At 47.9% G+C, this 22,103-nt stretch overlaps 1 protein-coding gene across 3 annotated transcripts in view; it reads left to right on the forward strand.

The window, feature by feature from the left end:
* NINJ2 (ninjurin 2) overlaps positions 1-22,103 on the forward strand; it is a 99,638-nt gene that overhangs the window by 66,302 nt on the left and 11,233 nt on the right. Inside the window, exon 1 of one of the 3 annotated variants that reach the window (XM_011957121.1) lies at positions 12,376-12,400. The exons of the other annotated variants lie outside the window; for them this stretch is intronic. The gene's annotated coding sequence lies outside the window, so the exon portion shown is untranslated. Of the gene's footprint in view, positions 1-12,375; positions 12,401-22,103 lie in introns of those variants that run through there. 3 annotated transcript variants of the gene reach the window in all.

Below are 22,103 nucleotides of genomic sequence, written 5' to 3' on the forward strand. Positions count from 1 at the left end.
TGGCATCCTGGTAAGTCTCTTAAGCTCTCTGAGTTGTTTTCTCACCAGTAAATGGGGGGGCTAATCCCCCCTTGCCGGACGTTGCAGAGATCATGTCGTGAAGTCTTAGCTCCGCTGCTCAACGCGTGATGGCTTGCACTGTAGCTAGGACACGCGCCCTTTTCTTGCGGGCTATGACCCCCACAAAATGTCTAAGATTTAGCTTTGTTATTCTCATTTCTTATCCACTAACAAATTAACTGGAGCCAGGGGGGGAGGAATACTTTTTTTTTTTTTGAGACGAAGTCTTGCTCGTGTCCCCCTCGGCTCACTGTAACCTCCGCCTCCCGGGTTCAAGTGATTCTCCTGCCTCAGCCCCCGCCGAGTAGCTGAGATGACAGGCGCCCGCCACCACACCTGGCTAGTTTTTTGGTATTTTTAATAGAGATGGGGTTTCCCCATGTTGGCCTGGAATACTTTCTAAATTTGTGCTTTATTTATTTCAGTATGTCTCTCTTTTTCGGCTGGTACAAGAAATACATCCTTGTAACAGAAATACAAGCATTGTAGGCCAGGTGCGGTGGCTCGTGCCTGTAATCCCAGCACTTTGGGAAGCCAAGGTGGGTGGATCACTGGAGCCCAGGGGTTGGAGACCAGCCTGGCCAACATGGTGAAACCCCGTCTTTACCAAAAATGTGAAAATTAGGCGGGTGTGGTGGTGCACACCTGTGTTCCCAGGTACTTGGGAAGCTGAGGTGGGAGGATCGCTAGAGCCCGGGAAGTCGAGGCTGCAGTGAACCATGACTGTGCCACTGTACTGCAGCCGGGGTGACAAAGAAAGACCCTGTCTCAAAAAAAAAAAAAGTTAAAACTAAAATGTTGTAGAAAATAATATTAAACAGGATTTTAAATTTTCCTTAATTCTATCGGCCAAAGATAATTGCTCTTAACAGTTTGATGACTATCAGGTGTACCTCAAATGACTCTAATTAGGTTCAATTGATGACCATGTTTTAAATGTCTCCCTCCCTTTCCCCTCATTTCTCCCAGCCCAAGCTGAGTCATGGGTGAGCTCCTTCAAAAGTGGCCTGTGGCCAGGTCCACAGCACTCACACCTTAGACATAACCCTGTCTGGTAAGATGGGCAAGCTCGGGCAGCCCTCTCCAGTCCTCTCTGGAATCCACTGCCAGTTTCCTTCCTCTGGGCAGAGGAAGGGCAAGGAGGAGGGTGGAGGCGGAACGGAGCTGTGGACACAGCTACCCGCTCAACGTAGATCCGCACTTACCCCCTGGGGAAGTGAAAACTCCTGTGGAGCAGCCAAGTCTGAAAACATCCTCGCACATACCAGAAACAGGGTGTTGGCAAAGTGCTGTCTGTGCATATCTACACACACACACACACACACACACACGGATTATACACAACGTGTGTGTGAACAGCTCTTCCCCTTCCCACCCGTTAACAAGCTCATTTGCTTACAGGAAACTTGTCCGCAGATGCTTGTGTTTATATATGAGAGACCAAGCTTTCTCCTCAGGGGACCTCCTACCTCCACAAATGAGCCCAGAGTTACAAAGAAAAATCCTACTAGAGATAATAAATGGTCCTTTATACCAGAAGGGTCCGGCATCACTCTAGAGGGCTTCAACAAGGCAAAGGCCTCTGGCCCCTCTGGCCTTTAACAGCCCGGCATTCCCTGAAAGCAACAATGCCCCAGACCCTCCACACCTTCAACGCAGAGTTGGTTGTACTGCAAAGGTGCAGCCTCCCGCGACACTTCTTGGTATTCATTGTTAATGGTAACTCCCACTAATACCTTCGCCTCTGCGGCTTCTAAGATTCTATCTCCTCCATGAAATGTTCTTGGCCAATGGCAAGAGAAGTAGAAATTTCACTTGGCCCTACTTTGCCTCAAGGTACAATGTCTTCAAGACTTCTTCAGTTCATCATATACAAGGAACAGCTCCTTGGTTTTATGTAACATGAATAATATGTGCTGCCTTTATTCTTGTCTGATCTATTTTCACTTTCTTGTTCCTGATAATCTTAGTACAACCCTTAGTATCCTGGGCAAACAGTGGAAATCTCACAAGCCCATCTATAAGAAACTTATAGTAATAGCAACACTAAGATTTATTGAGTGCCGCACACCCTTATAAGTACTTTACATGCATTAACCCATGTCATGCTCAGAGCCACCCTGTCAGGAAGGTACCATTATCATTTTCATGCTACATGTGAGGAAACTGAGGCACAGAAAGGTGAACTGACTTGCACAAGGTCACACAGATGGTGGAACCAGACATCACCCAGAAACCCACAACCTACAACCGCTAACCATTTAGTGTCTCACCTTCTATTTTTCCCCTTTGTATATAAAGGCATTTTGTTTTATTTTAGAAAACTGGGATCATAATTGTACTTAATAGGTGTGTTATTCAGTTTAGGGTATAAATTTGTAATAGTTGTGACATGACTTTTAATTTTAAAAAGTTTTTCATGTGACAGAAGTTTAACTTTTGTTATGTTAATCTTTTCCACTGTGAATTCTGCCATTTTGTTTGCGTTTTTGTTTTTCTTTTTTGAGATGGGGTCTCACTCTTATCGTCCAGTCTGGAATGCAGTGGTACAATAACAGTTCACTGCAACCTCGACTTCCTGGGCTCAAGTGATCCTCCCACCTCAGCCTCCTGTAGCTGGGACTACAGGCACACGCTATCACGCCCGGCTAATGTTTTGTATTTTTGGTAGAGAAAGGATTTTGCCAAGTTCCCCAGGCTAGTCTCTAACTCCTGGCCTCCAGGGATGCCCCTGCTTCAACCTCCCAAAGTGCTGGGATTATAGGTGTGAGCTACCGTACCCAGCTTGCCACGTTTTTATATTTGGAAACTTTTTCTCCATTGAGTCACTCTCTTGTCTTTGGTTTTATTGTTTGTTTCTTTCTTTTTAAACTTTATTTTTTAAGAGTAGTTTTAGATTCACAGCAAAATTAGGAGGAAGGTACAGAGACTCCCCATATGCCTCCTGTCCCTACATATGCACAGCCGCCCCCGTTATCGATGTCCCCCAGCAGAGGGGTCCATTTGTTGCAGCTAATGAGGCTGCATCGACACATCATTACCATGCAACATCTATAGTTTACGTTAGAGTTCACTCCTGGTATGTTGTACATTCTACAGTTTTGGATAAATGCATAACGGCATGTTTCCACCGGCATACTATTCTACAGACTATTTTCATTTTGGTGGCTTCCAAGTTTTGGCAATTATGTATAAAGCTTCCATAAACATCCATGTGCAGATTTTTGTGTGAACATAAGTTTTCAGTTCATTTGGGAAAATCCCAAGGAGCGTGGTTGCTGGATCGTATGGAAGAGTGTGTTGAATTTTGAAAGAAATTGCCAAACTGTGTTCCAAAGTGGCTGTAGCATTTTGCATTCCCACCGGCAATGAACAAGGATGTCATTCCACATGCTTGTCAGCATTTGGTATCGTCGGTGTTCTAGATTTTGGCCATTCTCATCAAATTGTTGTTTTAATATGCACTTTCCTGATGACATATCATGTGGACATCTTTTTATATACTTACTTGCCATTTTACGTCTTCATTGATGAGGTGTCTGTGAAGAGGTCTTTTTGGCCCATTTTTTCAAATCAGGTTCATATTCTGATTGTTGAATTTTAAAAGTTTAAGAATGTATGTATTTTAGATAACTGTCCTTTATCAGAAGTTTTGTTTTGTTTTGTTTTCCCGAGACGGAGTGCAATGGCACGATCTCGGCTCACCACAACCTCCACCTCCCAGGTTCAAGCGATTCTCCTGCCTTAGCCTCCCGAGTAGCTGGGATTACAGGTATGCACCACTTGCCTGGCTAATTTTGTATTTTTAGTAGAGACGGGGTTTCTCCATGTTGACAAAGGCTGCTCTCGAACTCCTGACCTTGAGTGATCCACCTGCCTTGGCCTCCCAAAGTGCTGGGATTACAGGTGTGAGCCACCACACATGGCCAGTGTTTTTTGCAAATATTTTCTCCCAGTCTGTAACTTACCTTCTGATTCTCTTGATATTGTCTTTTACTGGGCAGAGGCTTTTGATTTAATAAACTCCAGTTTATCAATTATTTCTTTCATGAATTGTGCATTTAGTGTTGTATATAAAAAGTCATATTGTCATGACGTAATAACGTAGGATGGAAATCCTATGTCATCCTATCCCATGTTATGTTACGTCATCTAGATTTTCCCCTGTTACTGTCTTGGAGTTTTATAGCTTTGCATTTTACATGTAGGTCTGTGATCCATTTTGAGGTAACTTTTGTGAAGAGTGTAGGTCTGTGTCCAGATTCTCTTTTTTTTCTTTTTGCTTGTGGATGTCCAGTTATTGCAGCACAATTAGTTGGAAAGAGTATCTTTGCTCTATTTTGTTATCTTTGCTCCTTTGTCAAAGGTCAGTTGACTCTATTTATGTGGGTCTATTTCTGGACTCTATGTTCTGCTCCATTGATCTACTTGTCTACCCTTTTGATAATACCACACTGTGTTGATTACGTAGCTTTGTATTAAGTAAGTCTTGAAGTTGGGGAGTGTCAATTCTTTAATATTGAGTTGACTATTCTGCATCTTTTGCCTCTCCGTGTAAACTTTAGAATTGGTTTGTTGATATCTACAAAATAACTTGCTGGGATTTTGATTGGGATTGCATTGAATCTGTAGATCAAGTTAGGAAGAAGTGATGTCTTGACAGTATTGAGTCTTTCTATTCATGAACATGGAATATCTCTCTATTTATTCCGTTGTTTATTTCTTTTTCTTCTTTGTTTTTGTTTTTATTTTTTAAAAAAAATTGAGACAGGATCTTGCTGTGTTGCCCAGGGCGGTCATGAACTCCTGGACTCAAGTGATCCACCCACCTTGGCCTCCCAAAGTGTTGGAATTACAGTTGTGAGCCACAGCACCCAGCCCAGTTCTTTGATTTCTTTCATCAGAGTTTTGTAGTTTTCCTCATATAGATCTTGTAAATATTTTGGTAGATTTATATGTAAGTAGTTCATTGTTATTGATATATAATATCTGTACCTATTTATGGGGTACATGAGCAGTTGATTTTTCGAGCACTAATGTAAATGGCATTGTGTTTTTAATTTCAGATTCCACTTATTCATTGATGATACATAGGAAAACAATTGACTTTTGTATATTAACCTTATATCCTGCAACCTTGTAATAATTCCTTATTAGTTCCAGGGATTTTCTTTATTATTTTAGATTTTCTACATAGACGATCTTGTCATCTGTGAACAAAGACAATTTTGTTTCTTTCTTCCCAATCTGTATACATTTTTTTCTCATCTTATTGCATTAGCTAGGAGTTCCAGTATGATGTTGAAAAGGAGTGGTGAGAGGGGAGATCTTGCCTTGTTCCCCGTCTTAGTGTTAAAGCTCTTAGTTTCTCACCATTAAGTGTGATGTTAGCTATAGGTTTTTTTGTAGACATTCTTTGTGAAGTTGAGGAAGTTTCCCTCCGTTGTTTCTTTTTTACTTTTATTTAAGCTATTTGAAATTTATTTGATAACTAATTTGCCCCCTTCCCTGATAAGTTTGTGATGCTGCTGCTTCTGCTGCTGCTGCTGCTGCTGCTTCTTCTTCTTCTTCTTTCCTTTCTTCCTCTTATGCTTATACTTCCTTCTCCTCCTCCTGCTCCTCCTCCTCCTTCTCCTTGTCCTCTTCTTCCTCCTCCTTCTGCTCCTACTCCTCTTTCTTTTTGAGACAGGGTCTCACTCTGTCATCCAGGCTGGAGGCAGTGGCACAATCACGGTTCACTGCAGCCTCAACCTCCTGGGCTCAAGCGCTCCTCCCACCTCAGCCTCTTGAGTAACTGGGATTGCAGGTGTGCACCACCACGCCTGGCCAATTTTACTTTTTGTAGAGACAGGGTTTTGCCCTATTGCCCAGGCTACTCTCAAACTCCTGGGCTTAAGTGATCCTCCTACCTCAGCTTCCCACAGTGCTGGGAAGGTGTGATGAAGCCGGGAGCTTCATCACAGGCATGAGCCACTGCGCCCTGCCTGTAATGCTTCTTTAACACTCATTGGGTTTGAAGATCTGTTTCAAAATTGACTGGATAGTAAATATTGACGTATCGCAGGGAAATTCTTGCCTTCTTGTTCTTTTCTTCCCCTAAGAGTTCTTAGTAATTGTGCCTTAATATTTTACCAAATGAACAATATAGTCATTACACCAAGTCAGTATTGCAGTAAACCTAATACATTGAGAATGGTTCCTATATTTAACATAGATTTCTGGATTTTTTTTTCCATTAAAAATATCTTCTTTCCTACTATATTTATAACATCTGTATCAACTTTACTTTTGTCTATTCATTTTTTTCCCTGTTTTTTTTCTTGATTGTGTTTTTAGGGAAAGGATTTATTTTACTTTTCTTTAAAAAAAATCCATTCCATAGTTTTGTTTACTCAATCTACTGATATCCTCGTAACTCACAAATTTCTGTAATTATCTTAATTTTGTTCTTCTTTGCTGTTTTCCTAAGGTGTGTTTAATTGTTCTTTTCATAACTTTTCTGAGATGAATTTCAGTTTGCTTATTTTCACTATTTTTTATAATGACAGTATTTATCCCTGAATAGAGCTTGAACTTGGATTACATTCCTTAGTATGCTCTGGTTCTTACAACTAACCAAATAATCTGTAGTTGAATATTATTATTATCTTGTTTGAGATGGAGTTTCACTCTTGATGCCCAGGCTGGAGTGCAATGGCATGATCTTGGCTCACTGCAACCTCCACCTCCTGGGTTCAAGCGATTCTCCTGCGTCAGCCTCCCAAGTAGCTGGGATTGCAGGCATGCGCCACCTCACCCAGTTAATTTTGTATTTTCGGTAGAGACGGGGTTTCACCATGTTGGCCAGGCTGGTCTTGAACTCCTGACCCCAAGTGATCCCCCTGCCTCAACTTCCCAAAATGCTGGGATTACAGGAGTGAGCCACTGCCCGGCCAGAGGAGCTAGTTATTCTGTTTCTTCATAATCTGTGTGCAATATCTTTCTTCTTTTGTTCAACACATTTTTGTTGGATATTCACAAGAATGTACCATGACAGGTCCACTCTGGACCCCTCCAGCAATGATAACTCCCTCATGTTATCTAGCACACACCGAACTATTTTAAATAACGTTTCCTACTGTTGTCCCAGCGACCCAGCGAGGTAGGGACTATCTTTTACCCCATTTTGCACTTGGGGACACAACGGCTCAGACAACTTAACTTGTCCAAGGTCACCCAGCTAGCAGGTAGTAAAGCCAGACTTGACCCCATTCTGACTTCAAAGTTCCCATTTTTCATCTGTCACCGATTAATGGAAAGTTCACCAAGAATGCAAACAAGATATGCGTTTGGCTACAGCCTGGTGGCTGGGGCTCCAGGCCTTCAGGCTAAAGGAACAGTTGGAAGGATGAGCAGAGCAGGAGGGGCAAGGGGGTGACCTGGGAAAAATGCCGGGGGGGCCCTCTGTTTGCTCAAAATTGACTAGTTAAGTCACGTACCATACCTGCCACTGGCCACTTCGCTATCGCAGAAGGTTTTCCTGTGCACACAAGGCCCAGAACCTGGGAAATATCTCTGAAGAAACACCCTTGGCCCTCGCAGCCAGCTCCCACAAAGCCTGGCAGCACCCCCAGCCCAGCTGCACGATAAGATAAGACGTGCCCAAGGGACCTGGGGAGAGAAGCCAGACTGGTGACACTGCACTGCTCCCTCCGTGACATCTGTTCACAGTAGACACTGTCCTTCCAGGGACCTGGAGCTCAGTCAAAAGGCCTCTGGTTTTAAGACCAGCTCTATGGAACTCCTCTAGCACTGCCCATCCAGAGGGCTTCTGCACTCAGAATTGCCCACAACCCTCGGACCAACATAGTAGACGAGTCAGTACTCAGTCCTTGGCAGCAAGTGGTAGTAGTCATGACTAGGAGAAAGGGCCTTGCGTCAGGAGAGCGCACAGCCCCAGACTGTTGATGTATGTGCAGCTGGGCATGAGTGGCAGGGCTATTTCTGCCCAGCTAAGTGCTGTCAGCAAGCAGGAGGTGAGGGGAGATGCTGCCTGGAGTTGTAAGATCTAGGCCTGGCACTGGCTGCTTGAACCCTGCTGAGGCCCCAACAGGCTGTAGTACCTAAACTGCCCTGACGGTTGGTTCACACAAACCACGTGAAGGTGAGAGGCCCTAACAACACTGAATCCAGAAACAGGAGCCAGAGAAGCTAGGGACTGTCATACCGTTTTGAAAAGAGGCACCGTTCTCACTGAACTTCTTTTCTCTGCTGCCTCCCTATAACCTTGACAGCAAGTGGTGGTATCCTGGGCTCCGATCAGCAGAAAGCATCAGCCTCAAAGGACTATGCCCTTGACAGGCTTCCGAGTGCCCCGGGCAGTGGCTGGGCAGCCTGCTGTAATCCACACCAGGCAACTGTGTCTGTGCAGATTACCAAGGTGCCCCTTTTACACAAGAGCCACATTCCTGGAAAGTTGTTCATCAACTGAGTCCTGCTGGGGCTGCAACGCGGAGGGTGCGTTTTCAGACTGCGAAGGCACAATGTTGCCACCGGCCAGAAGCCCAAGTGTCGTCCTCCACCCCTCCCTTTCCCACACCCTCAGCATCCAATCGCTCACCCAGTCCTGCCGGTTCTAGTTCCTTACCCTGTCTTGGGGCAGTCCCATTTTTATACCCACTGCCCATGCTGTGCTGCAGACCCCCAGCAGGGCTCCCCGCACATGGCTCTCCGCTCCAGCCCACCCTTTGAGCTGCTTCCATCATGTTCTTGTTAAAATGCTGCTGCAGCACCTTGGGAAGCTGAAGCAGGAGGACCACTTGTTTGAGACCAGGAGTTCGAGACCAGCCTGTGCAATATAGCAAGACACCATCTCTACAAAAAATAACAAAAATCAAAAATGAAGTGCTGCTCTAAGGATGCCACTAGCTGAGGAAAAGCTTCCTACTGCTCCCTGCTGCCCTCAGGGCAAAGCCTAAGTCCCTCACCAGCCCCTGCCTGATCCGCTGCCCCACACTGCTCCACCTCTGCCTTCTAGCGGTACCCGAGGGCCCCTCGGGTCCTGACAGTGAGCCCCTGCCCTCCCTGAGACGGCCGCCACAGCAGCCCATCCACCTCATCCCACGGAGGAAAACTGAGCCCAGGAGACAATCCTCCCTCAAACTTACCATCTGTTCCCCCATTCCAGAAGTTTCTTGAGAGCAGGCGCCATGTGGATTCGTCTCTGCATGCCCAGCCTGAGACATCAGTGCCTAGGACTCAGGTGCATACCAGCACGTGCTTGTAGAACAAAGAAGTAAACAGGGAAGGGTGGGTTTTTTTTTTTTTTTTTTTTTGCTATTTCTCGTATATTTAATTTCATCAGTATTGTATTTTTCCTGATTATAAAAGGATGATGTCTTAGTTGTGAAAAATTAGAGTTGGAAGGATTACAGCTCTTTTAGAATTTGTCTAGCAGGTTTCCTGGTTTTTACTGAAACCAAACTCCCATGAGAAAAAAAAAACCTACAATTGGGAAAACATCTAACTTAGAAAGAAAGGGGAAGTCCTTAGTGCGATATAAATTCCTCCCATGTTTGTTTTCTATGCTTATGCTAATGCATAGAAATATAAAGCAGATCCTCTGAATATTTTGCTTCGTTTTTACCAATATAGAATCATATCATGTTCTTACCGACTCACTCCCCACTAAATACATTGTAGATATTTTCTGTATCTGTACTTGGGATCCCTCATTCTTTTTGTTTTGTTTCATTTTGTTCATTGTTTTTTACTGATCGAACAAGAACACCTCTCTCTTTTCAAAGACATATGTAGTATTTAATTGTGTGGGTGTAGGCCAGTTTATTTAGCCCACACGCCATTGATTACAATTTGGCTCATTCCCAGTTTTTGACATTGTCAGTAATGATGCATTGAATAGCTTATGTTTTTGAGCTTTGGAGAGCATTTTCTGTGGGAGACTTATTCTGTGGGAGGCTCCTAGAGGTGGACTTACTAGGTAAGACTATTTTAAATTTTAAGAGATAATTGTCAAATTGTCCTCCACAAAAATGATTGTAACAATGTTGGTACATTTGGTAGTAATTTACATTTCTACCAAGTCTGTGAAAGTGCTTGTTTAGCCATGTCTTCACCAACACTGAGTATTATCAGTCTCTTAAATCTTCACCAGTCGTGTAGGCTATGCATATATCTTATACACATTCGTGATGTTTCTTCAGGGGCTTGCTTGTTTGTACTCTATTTTTCTGTTGACTCACTTTTAAGGCCTCCACAGACTTCAGGAAAATCTGTGCTTTGTGCTCTGTGCAGCTGTGTTTCCCCCGTTTGTCTTTGTCTCCTGATTTTGTGCAGTGTGTGGCGGTTGAGGGAGTGGCTGGAGCACACGCTCTGAAGGCAGGCTACTTGGTCACCCTGGTTTTCTCCGTGACTTACTAGCTGAACGACCATAGTTCAGTTACTTAACCTCAGAGTCCCTCAGATAAGGACAGTACTTATCCCATGGGATTGTTACGAGAATGACATGACTTCAGATATATAAAGTGTTCTGTGCGGGGTTTGACATGAAATAAGTGCTATAAGGGGATATGCTATTATTATTTTGCATTCAACTAATTTTAATTTTATGCAGTCAAATGTATTGATCCTTTATGGCTTCCGGATTTGATGTCATGCTTATAAAGGTTTTCCTCATTCTAAGATTAGAAAGATATTCACAAAGGGAACTATTTGAAGGAGACTGCGGGGAGTTCATTTGCAACATGGCTCCTCCTCCTTTCCTTCCCTCCCTTCCCTTCCTTCCGCCATTTTGTCGTCTTGTAAATTGATTTGGCTTTTCATATCCTGGGAATTTTTTTCAAGGGGAAACCTACCTAAGTTTACATAGTGGAAGGACGACACATGGGTCTGGGGACTGTGGTGGCTGTCGTTTGATGTCTAAAGTGCAGGCCTGCTAGGTCATCCCCTCCCTTCATGGATAAAACAACTGCTAGTTAAAGTCAGTAAGTGCCAGCCTCACACTATGGCTCCTACCCTGAAGGAGTTCACCGTCCAGTGAGGGAACGGATAGTGACAGGTGGGAGGTGTCCTCAAGGCCCTGTGGTGGAAATAACCAGCTTAGTGGAAGGAAGAGCTTCCTGGGTGGATGGCAGGAGGGGCCCAGAGGGCATTTCAAACACGGGGGATGGGGCGTTCAATCCGCTCTACAAATCCTGGTGACCTGCCTGTGATGTGTGGGATCCCTGGCCACCCCCGCCCCCCACCCGCACAGAGGCCCCGGGACAGGGAAGAATGTCCCAGCGCTGGGCAGGGTGAGATGGAGAGTGGTCAGAGGCCAGACCACCAGCATCAGACCCAGACTAGGAAAGCCCAGCTCCCGTCCCAGCTCTAGAACTTCACTGGTCAGAGAGCCTAAGAGCCCTAAGAAAGGGGCTTCATTCCTCTGGGGCTCCCTTGGCATATCCTTACAATGCAGCCTCAGCTTCTGTCCTTAGGCAGCTGTGCAAACTCTGTAAGACGGCAGGTGCCGACATTCCGTCCTGCACACTGCACAGTGGACACCTGGGGACGCTTTCTGCGGCAGGTGCAGACATTCCGTCCTGCACACTGCACAGTGGACACCTGGGGGCGCTTTCTGCTGCTGCATGACTGGGAGTTGCTCCCGCCATGGCGACTGTGCTGTGGGTTCAGCCTGTCTGCATTCCCCGGGGCTCCTGGACCTGCTTCCTCTGGAGGGGCAGCTTCACCCTGGATCCAGACCTCCCCGTTTGCAGCCCGTCCTGGTAAGCTGGCTCTTGCCTCCTGCTCCCCTAGTCTTTTTGTTGACCCAGGTCGGGACTCCAGTCCATTACTATTGAACCCTGGCAGAGACGCTCCTCAGGAAGGGCTGAGTCTCCTCCTCCCACAGGTGTTCAGTAGCAGGAAGAGAAACTGCGCTTGGGGAACCTACTCTTTCCCTTTGGCCTTGTTTCTCCCCGATGTTGGTATGAACCCCTCTTGGCACGGGCAGGGCTTCTACCATCTCCTCACACTAAGGGTTAAAGGCCTGCAGGGGACAGTGAGCTCTTCCACCCAAACTTCAACTCCGTCCACGACACCAGAGCCCAGTGAGTGGCGTCCCCCGTGGGCGGCAGTGATTCTCACGCGAGCAGGGCCCCGAAGGTGAAGGTCACTGCGGAGGGATCGCACACCTGGGTCCCTACCAGCCAGTCAGAGGGCACAGAGGGCACCTGGCTGCTGGGGAAGGGGCCCTGGTGGGAGTCACAGAAGCCTTTGTCCAGTTTCAGCACCGCCCAGTTCTGTTGCCTTGGAGAGGCCCCTTGCCCTGATGGTTCTGTGTCCTGACTTATAAGACAGGAAGGTTGGACACAGGGCTGAAACGCATGCCCTGTCGGCGGATGGGAGCTCGTGCACTTTGAGGTTGGATGCCTTTGAGTGGGTGTGCGCTGCCCAGGGAGGAGCAGTTCCCACCCCTTCCACCAGTGAAGGCACTGGCGTTTGCATTTTGCGCTGCTCCCTGGCCCTGACTTTTGAGAGAAGAGCCAGCAGCCTCTGGCCTTGTTGACACCATCATGTGAGAGCCACCGGAGGGAAGGGCTAAGGACAGAGCCAGATCTGGCTGGGCCATCTCACCTTCGGGAGGCCGACCTTGATCCAGGATGGAAACGATGAAGTAATCACTGGCTTTCCCAAGGCCTGCGATCCTCTTAATAACCAGAAATCCCAAATTCTTATCTCCTGCTCTTCCAGGTAGGCTGGGCTGGCTTTCCAGGGCCTGCTTAGGAGGGCCCTGTGCTGAGACGCGTCCTGCATTTGGTCTAATGCTCTGCTTTTGCCATCTTGAATTTCTGAATCTTTTTTTCCCCTGTTTTAGACTTCATTCCTGAGGCTCAGTGTTACCAGTTTGAAGGAGGGGTCCCATATGTTCATTTTTACTGGGCCATGCAAATTATTGTGAGTTACATTAATACTCATTTGGAAACCTGTTACCAGCCTCCTCTATTAGGCAGAGCTTCGGTGATTACCAGAACAACACTCTGAAGGAGGCTTCTTGTCTGTCTGGAGCCAGCTGAGATGGCCCTGAGATCCACAGAGCCTCCTCCACGCTCCTGGATGGAGGCGCTTCTGCTCTTCCACCCTTCGTATCGCTCACTTGGCACCCATTCCTGTCATTAATCACAAACTCCGTCTGAGCTATTCCTCTCTGAGCCATGCCCTCTGTACTCTGACTTGCCCCAAATAGACAGATGCTCAATAAATATTTGCTGATTGGCTGGAAAGCAAACAGAGCTATCATCTCAGCACAGAGTTCAGGGCATTGCACACAGTGGGTGCTTAATCGACGCTGCTGACTCATCCGCGGAGCAGGCCAGGGTGCTACACAGTGTGGCCGTGCCTGTGCTCGGTCCAGGCTTCACATCTCTCTCCAGCCATTGCCTTCCTCCAACCATTGCCTACCTGATGAGCACAGAACTGACCCTGAAATCCTGGGCGATGCTGTTGAATTATGGGGCTTCCTGGTGTGGGATTGTCCCTGGCGAGTCTACTCTTTCCCTTTGGCCTTGTTTATTCCAGAAGTTGGTGTGGACCCCTCTTGGCACGGGCAGTTCTATCATCTGCTCACGCTAAGGGTTACAAGCGTGCAGCAGGGGAGCCCGGAGCCCCAGAGCCCAGAACAAACAGCACCAGAGCCCAGTGCATGGCGGGGAGAGAATCACTGGTGGCAGCGGTTCTCTCGTGTGAGCAGGCTTCTGCAGATGAAGGTCACTGCAGAGAGAGCCTCCATTTCATGACGGTGGAAATGGAGCCTTAGCGAAAAGAAAGATTTACTTTTATTTATGTGTTTATTGAGATGGACTCTCGCTCTGTCATCCAGGCTGGAGTGCGATGGTGCAATCTCAGCTCACTTCAACCTCTGCCTCCCGGTTGAAGCGATTCTCCTGCCTCAGCCTCCCAAGTAGGTGGGGCTACAGGGGCCCACCACCATGCCTGGCTAATTGTTTTTTATTTTTAGTAGAGACAGGGTTTCACCATATTGACCAGGCTGGTCTCGAACTCTTGACCTCATGATCCACCTGCCTCGGCCGGTGCTGGGATTACAGGTGTGAGCACACCCCTGGTCTGCTTTTATTTTTAATTAAATTTTTGTTTTTGTTTTTGTTTTGAGAGAAGTCTTGCTCCATCCCCCAGTCTGAAGTGCAGTGGCACAATCTCGGCTCATTGCAACCTCCACCTCCCGGGTTCAAGTGATTCTCCTGCCTCAGCCTCCTGAGTAGCTGGGATTACAGGTGCCCGCCACCACACTCGGCTAATTTTTGTAGTTTTAGTAGATACGGGGTTTCACCATGTTGGCCAGGCTGGTCTCAAACTCCTCATCTCAGATGATCCATCTGCCTCAGCCTCCCAAAGTGCTGGGATTACAGGCAGGTGCGACCATGCTCGGCTGATTTTTTTATTTTTAGTAGAGATGGGGTTTCACTATGTTGACCAGGCTGGTCTTGAACTCCTGACCTCAGGTGATCAGCCCACCTCAGCTTCCCATAGTGCTGGGATTGCAGGCATGAGCCACCGTGTCCAGCCAAAAAAAGTTTTTTATGGAGACAGGGTCTTGCGATGTTTCCCAGGCTGGTCTTGAACTTCTGGGCTCAAGTGATTTGCCCACCTCAGCCTCCCTAAGTGCTGGGATTACAGGTGTGAGCCACTGCACCTGGCCAGGAAACTATTCTCTCCCCATCCCTGTAGTTCCAAAATGCCCTTGGAGAAAATTATAAGAACTATTTACATTTGCAAAGAACTTTACAGTTTGTAAACCCATCATAAACATGATTCTCAAACTCTCCTGGAAGTCAAGACAAATACTTAAGTACTAATTATATGGTTGTTGCTTTCACATTTTGGGTTTTTTTTTTTACTCCAAATGTTCATTGAAGAAAAATTAGAAAACAGATGAAGCAAAAAAAGAAAATATCTGATATCCTATTGCCTTGAGATGATGCTTAATATTTTAGTCCATATCAGATTGATCTAAGTATATAAATATAGATCTTTAAAAACAGGTTAATACTATCACTGTTCTGTAATCTTATGATCCCCATTTTTAGTAGGTGACTGAGAGAGGTCCCAAGCCATGCAGCTATGAAGGGGCAGTGCCAGGTCTCAACTCCTTGTCCTGGCTCTAAGTGTCCACGTCCCCAAGCCAGGCTGCCACTCACACTTCGAGGTTTTGCAGGAGTTGACTGCCTCCATTTCACGGCCGTGGAAATGGTGCCCCAGCAAAAAAGAAGGGTTTGCTTTGATTGGACTCGGGGTTAGAGACCCCCAAGTTGTCCTGGCATCCCACAGTTCAGCATGGGCAAGGCTGGGCCAAGCCTCCTGGCCACCCAGGAGTCCCCACCTCTGCCAAACTGGACTTTGCCTTGCAGTGAAGTCACAGGGATGACAGGGGTCAGCTGTCGGGCAGGAGGCCCAGAGGCAGCAGATGCCAGGTGGCAGCCTCGGGCTGTGTGGACGGACCCCAGAGAGCAACTGGATATCTGTTTGGTGGCCTTGGAGGTCTGCCACTCATTAGTATTTTTAGAAAGAGGGTGAGGGCCCAGCAGGGACCTGACACTTACCCGGCTGCCCTGGGGCATCACCCTGTTCTGTGGAAAGGGCGCTTCTAGCCTGGATCTGGGCCAGTGCCAAGGGCAGGACTAGCCTGCCTGCCTGCCTGCATCCATCCATTCAGTCACTCCTGAGCACACGCTCCCGGCCGAATTCTGTGTTAGGCACTGGACGAAAGGTTTCCCCAGGGCCCTGGCCTAAGAGCTGTGGGAGGAGTTTGAGCTGTGGGAGGAGTTTGAGCTGTGGGAGGAGTTTGAGCTGTGGGAGGAGTTTGAGCTGTGGCCTCAGACAGACTCAGGTTCAAATCTTGCCTCTGATCTCCTAGCCATGTGACCTTAGTTCCGTCCTCTCTGGAGCCTGTTTCCCCTCACAGGGCCTCTGCAAGAAGTGAAGAGGGATGCACAGGGAGCCTGGCAGCGCGCGTGGGGTCAGTGCAGGGAGCCAGGGAGAGGCTGTGGATTGGAAGCCCTCTGGGGCTGGGCTGTTTGCGAGTTCAGCATCTACGGAGAATCCGGCTCTCAGGACACCTTGGGGCTGAGTCAGACAACGCCTGGGATTTGCTGAGGGTTTTGCTGAGCTCGGCAGCAGCTCACCTGTTTCACCAGATACTAGCTTCTCACCATGAGGAGAGGGGTGTCTCCTCTTTTTATAGACAAGTGAGCTGGGAAGCACCGGAGCTGCGTGAGTTGGACGGTCAGCAGCACAATCGGATCCCTGCACCCGCCTGCCGGCCTTCCTCCACTCACCTTCTCCCCAGACCAGACCCTGGCCCACTTCACAGAGCTGCTGCTCAGGTGCAGGTATGGGGGCTGGGAGGATGTGTGAGTGGCCACTTTCGAATCATGAGGGAGAACAGAGAGCCACGGTGTGAGGACCCAGGCTGGACCTGCTTTGCTGGCAGGGAAAAGGCTTGAGTCCTGGGACCAGGGCAATCCAGACAGGCTGGTTCTAGGCCCAGGCCTCCTTGGATTGGCTGAAGCTGGCAGGAGCAGCTGATTCAGGCTGGCCCACCAATCAGGAGGGGCTTTGATCCCTGGACTCAGTGCTCAGGGACTTCTCTGTCTTGATCTCCTTGGCCCCCTGAGCTCCCTCCGGATAGTGCATCAGTAACCCCACCTTGTCTGTCTCATCTATGGGTCTATGGCCAGGACCCAGGAAACTGCTGAGCTCAGGGACAATAGATACACACACCTGCACACAGACACATGTACACACACACACAGACACACAAGACACGCACACACACATTCACACAGACATACAGAGACACGGACACACACATTCACACAGACATACGCACAGACACGGACACACACACAAACACATGAATACACACAGACACATGCACACACACACAGACACATGGACACAGACATCCACACAGACACACATACATACACACACAAACACACAGACACATACACAAGACACATTCACACGTATGCACAGACACACACATGAATACACACAGGCACACATGCACACACATACACATACACACAGACACATGCACACACACACAGATGCTCATGCACACACAGACACACAGACACACACACATTCATACACACACACACAGACACATACACAAGACACACATTCACACAGACATACGCACAGAGACACGGACACACACACAAACACACATGAATACACACAGGCACACACACACATACAGACACATGTACACACAGACGCTCATGCACACACAGACACAAGGACACATCCACACACACACACACATACACAAGACACACAAACACACACACAGACACATACACAAGACACACATTCACACATACGCACAGAGACACAGACGCACACAAACACACATGAATGCACACGGGCACACACACAGACACACGCACACACACAGACGCTCACACGTACACAGACACATGGGCACATACACATTCACACAGACACACACACACACACACAGACACAGAAAACACACTGTGGCTGCACTGGTGTATGGAGGGGTCAGCAGTGCAGTCGAGGCGTTTGTGTTCTACAGCCATTGGCGGGCAGCCCCAGAAGGCGCCACAGAAGAGGTTCGCAGAGCTCAGCTCGCCCTGGTCCTGCCTCTGAGGTCTCCTCTAAAGGAATACAGTGAATGACAAATGGATCCTTTTTTTTTTTTTTTTTTGAGACAGGGTCTCGCTCTCTCACGCAGGCTGGAGTGCAGTGGCGCGATCTCGTCTCCCTGCAAACTTTGCCTCCCAGGTTCAAGTGATTCTCGTGCCTCAGCCTCCAGAGTAGCTGGAATTATAGGCGCCCACCACCACATCTGGCTAATTTTTGTATTTATAGTAGAAATGGGGTTTGACCATTTTGCCCAGGCTCGTCTCAAACTCCTGACCTCAAGTGATCCACTCGCCTCGGCCTCCCAAAGTGCTGGGATTACACACGTGAGCCACTGCGCATGCTGACAAGTGCATCATTAATTCACTCCTTCATTCATTCAGCACTCCAGGCTAGGGGCCCCCTTGTTCCCATGCAGCTTTTCCATTGGGGAAGGATGGATAAGCTCTATCTCCTGACTTCCCCCTTTATACACTTATTCTCTGCTAAGCTTTGTCATTTTAGGGTATTAGGAGACTAGGATGTAAACCGAAACGAGAGATTTATTTTGCCAAGGTTGAAGGTGAACTCAGAAAAAAGAAACACCGTAAGATCTGTGACCTGTGCTTTTTCCAGTGAGGATTTTGGGAATTTCAATATTTAAAGGGAAAGAGCAAAGCAAGAGGGGAAGATGTTTTAAAAGGAGGGCGGGTAGGCTGCAAGGCTACGGTTACCTTCCTGTGAGGCTCCGCTAGTGCTCCATGAATCTGCATTTTACGTGTGAAAAAGAGGGAGTGGGGGCGGCTCAGTTATGTATTTGTCCTGGGCTCAGTGAATCCACGTTTTATGTAAGGTAAAGTAAGCCTGTGAAATGACTGCTGTTTGGGAACACGGGGAAGGCAGTTTTGTCTTTTGGTTTTGGTTTGTTTTGTGTGACTCCATGTCCAAGCTTAACTTTCTCTTTGGCAGAGTGAATTTGGGGGGTCCCAAGATTCTAGTTTTCTTTCACAAGGGCTTTGGGAAGGCGGAGATGTTTGTTGTCTCCTAGGTGCCTAGCTCAAGCTAGGAGCTGGAAACAGGTTTGCGGAACTGAACTCAACAGGAATCTTGGCAGGCTGTCTGCGGGGCTGGGTGGGGTGGGAAATTCACCACCTTCCCTTTTTCCCAGCTCACTGTCAGATCTGAGCTACTTCATGAGGTCTCACCTGGACGATAGCCAGAGAGGTAGGCTCAGCTCTCATTGCTTCTTATTCTAACTGCCTTAAATCCCGAGGAAATAACTCTTACCTTTTGGAAATGAATAATCTGGTAGGGATGTGCGAAGCTCATAGACACCCTTATGTGGAATGTGGATATTTTGCTTCATGATAATTGTTCTGAAAGTCCTTTCCACTTACCTGTGTTTAGGTTTCCTGTCTGGAATTAGGCTCCACCACAAAATCTAAGGTTCAGCAAAAACAAGAGAGGCTCTAAGGTGCTTCTGAGTGAGGACATGAAAAGCATCTGTGAGGAAAAGCGCTAGACCCTAACAGATCCGTGAGGAGCGGTAGCCGGCAGCACTGGGCTGGGGAGACAGGAGCTGCTGGGGCTTCTGGCTGCTGGTTCGAAAGATGGTTTTGATCCATTCACTCCTCTCTGGAATGATCTAGATATGCTATCTGTAAATATTTTAGACTGGTCCCCATCGTTGAGGGACTTACACAGCCTATGCTTCCAGGGCTGTAGCAGTTAAGGACACAGAATCCAGAGCTTGCCTGGGTTCAAAGTCCAGCTCTAACACTTAAAAAATGGATGATCTTGGTCGGGTGCAGTGGTTCCTGCCTGTAATCCCAGCACTTTGGGAGGCCAAGGCAGGCGGATCACGAGGTTAGGAGATCGAGACCATCCTGGCTAACATGGTAAATCCGTCTCTACTAAAAATACAAAAAACTAGCCGGGCGAGGTGGCGGGCGCCTGTAGTCCCAGCTACTCGGGAGGCTGAGGCAGGAGAATGGTGTGAACCCAGGAGGCAGAACTTGCAGTGAGCCGAGATCTCGCTACTGCACTCCAGCCTGGGCGGTAGAGCGAGACTCTGTCTCAAAATAAATACATAAATAATAAATAAATAAATATATAATAAAAATAAAAGGGTGATCTCAGGGCCTGGTGCAGTGGCTCACGCCTGTAATCCCAACATTTTGGGAGGCTGAGGTGGGAGAATCACTTGAACTCAGGAGTTCAAGACTAGCCTGGCCAACATGGTGAGACCCCATCTCTACAAAAATTTAAAAATTTTTCATTTCTAGTACATTTTCAGGTGATGTTGCTGCTGCTACTTCAAGGACCACATGTGGAGAACCACTCACTGGTATATAGGAGATAAAAACGCAGGCTTAGGATTTAGACAGTGGGGCCATCCCTTAATATCTGGTGACTTTGGGCATTTGATCTCTTTGAGCCTCAGTTTCTTCACTTGTAGAATGGAACTACATCCCAGCTACTTGGGAGGCTGAGGCAGGAGAATCGCTGGAACCCAGGAGGTGGAGGTTGCAGTGAACCAAGCTCATGCCACTGCACTCTAGTCTGGGCAACACAGCGAGACTCTGTCTCAAAAAAATATGTACATACATGGGAGTACCGTTGCTTCTCAACTTATGATAGAGCTACATTCTGATAAACCCATAGCTGAAAATATCATAAGTCAAAATGCATTTAACACACTTAGCCTACTGAACTTCATAGTTTAGCTCAGCTTAACTTCAGTATGCTCAGCCCACTTATACCAGCCTACTGCTGGGCCAGATAGTCTAACACAAAGCCTCCTTTATAACAGAGTACCGAATATCTTCTGTAATGTATTGAATAATGTACTGAAAGTGAAAGAGAGAGTGGTTGTGTGGATACTAGAAGTACAGTTTGTAAAGTTTATCGCTTATGATGGTGAAAAACTGGGGACCCTCCGTATTCATACCTGCTTTGTGGAGTCATGCCTGGCATACAGCATTATCGTTATTTAATTACTACTGTTTAAATTTTAGCAATTTTGTTAGTCCTTGAGGGATGAGCAGGACTGAAGTCAGCAGAGACTGGCTGGGGGGGCTTGGGGAATGCCGAAGTGGGCGTAGAGCAAAGAGCAAAAGGCCAGACGGGTCTGGAAGGCCCAGGACGAGGCGCTGATTGGGAAAGTGCTCTTGTTTAGGGTGGATACTGAGAGGCAGCAGATCGATTCTTTGGAAATGTCTGGGTGGTGGGTAAATCCACGATTAACTTTGAACCCAGAGAAGACAGTCTTTTCTGAAAGCCACTGACAAAGTGACCTCTTGCAGGGGAGGTGGAAACTGCTCCCTAAGAAAGAGCAAGGAGGCCGGGGGGGTGGCTCACGCCTGCAGTGCCGGCACTTTGGGAGGCTGAAGCAGGAGGATCGCTGGAGCCCCGGGGGTCGAGGCTGCGGTGAGCTCCGACTGGGCCACACACTGCAGCCTGGGCAACAGAGCAAGACCCTGTCTCCAAAAACCAGTAACGACTAAAATAAAAAAGCAAGCGGGCCCCTCTGAGCTCCCGTTTCAACGCACCTGCTTTCCTGTTCTTCCCTACACAGCCTGCTTCTGTTTGCAAGCTATGGCCCCCTTTTGTTGGAGGGAAACCCGTGCACCTCCATATCACAAAGGGGTCAAAGCCCGGGGAACGCCCGCGCTGGCGGACGCTGTTTCCTGGCGCCCCCTGGTGGGCAACGGCGGCGCCGCAGGCCTTCCGGGACGCCGCTCCCCACGTGGCCTCTCGGCGCTGCAGCCGTGGCCTCTGTGTGCAGCTCCGGGCAAGGGCTGGAACTCGCAGTGAGACTGTGCCCAGGGCTCAGAGGAGGTTTCTGGACCAGTTACCTGTTATTGCTGGAATAACACGCAAAAGACACCCCACCCCGACGTGGATTAGAGACTGTTGATTTTTAAGGGAGAGATCACCGCTCTTGGCAGAGGAAGGCTGCAGTCAGGGAGCCTGCTTGCGGCCTGCCCCAGACAGAAGGCCTCAGGGGTCTGAGCTTTTACAGCTTTTGGCCGGAAGACCAGCTGCAGCTTCCAGCCCCAGTCATTCATTCCCTGAGGCTCCCTCAGGACTGCTGAGCAAAGGCAGGATCTAGGGAAAAAAGAGCTCTGCCTGCCCTGGGGGCGTTTAAGAGCAAAGATTCACTTCGCAAATTTCTTTCCCCCACCCAGAAGCCATTGTGCATGAAGCCCCACCCTTAAAAAACCTGACTTTTGCCTTTTTTGAAAAAGCTCTCTCATAAAAATTCAATGCAATCATCATTCATTGTGCACCTATTGTGGACGAGGTGCTGAGCTAGGCTCCATGGGGACTCAGGCCTGTGGAGATGGGGTCCATGTGCTAAAGTGGGCAGCAGAAGGAGCCGTCTCAAGAGGTCT

The sequence above is a fragment of the Colobus angolensis genome, unplaced genomic scaffold (genome assembly GCF_000951035.1).
Source record: "Colobus angolensis palliatus isolate OR3802 unplaced genomic scaffold, Cang.pa_1.0 Scaffold437, whole genome shotgun sequence".
Lineage (NCBI taxonomy): Eukaryota > Metazoa > Chordata > Mammalia > Primates > Cercopithecidae > Colobus > Colobus angolensis.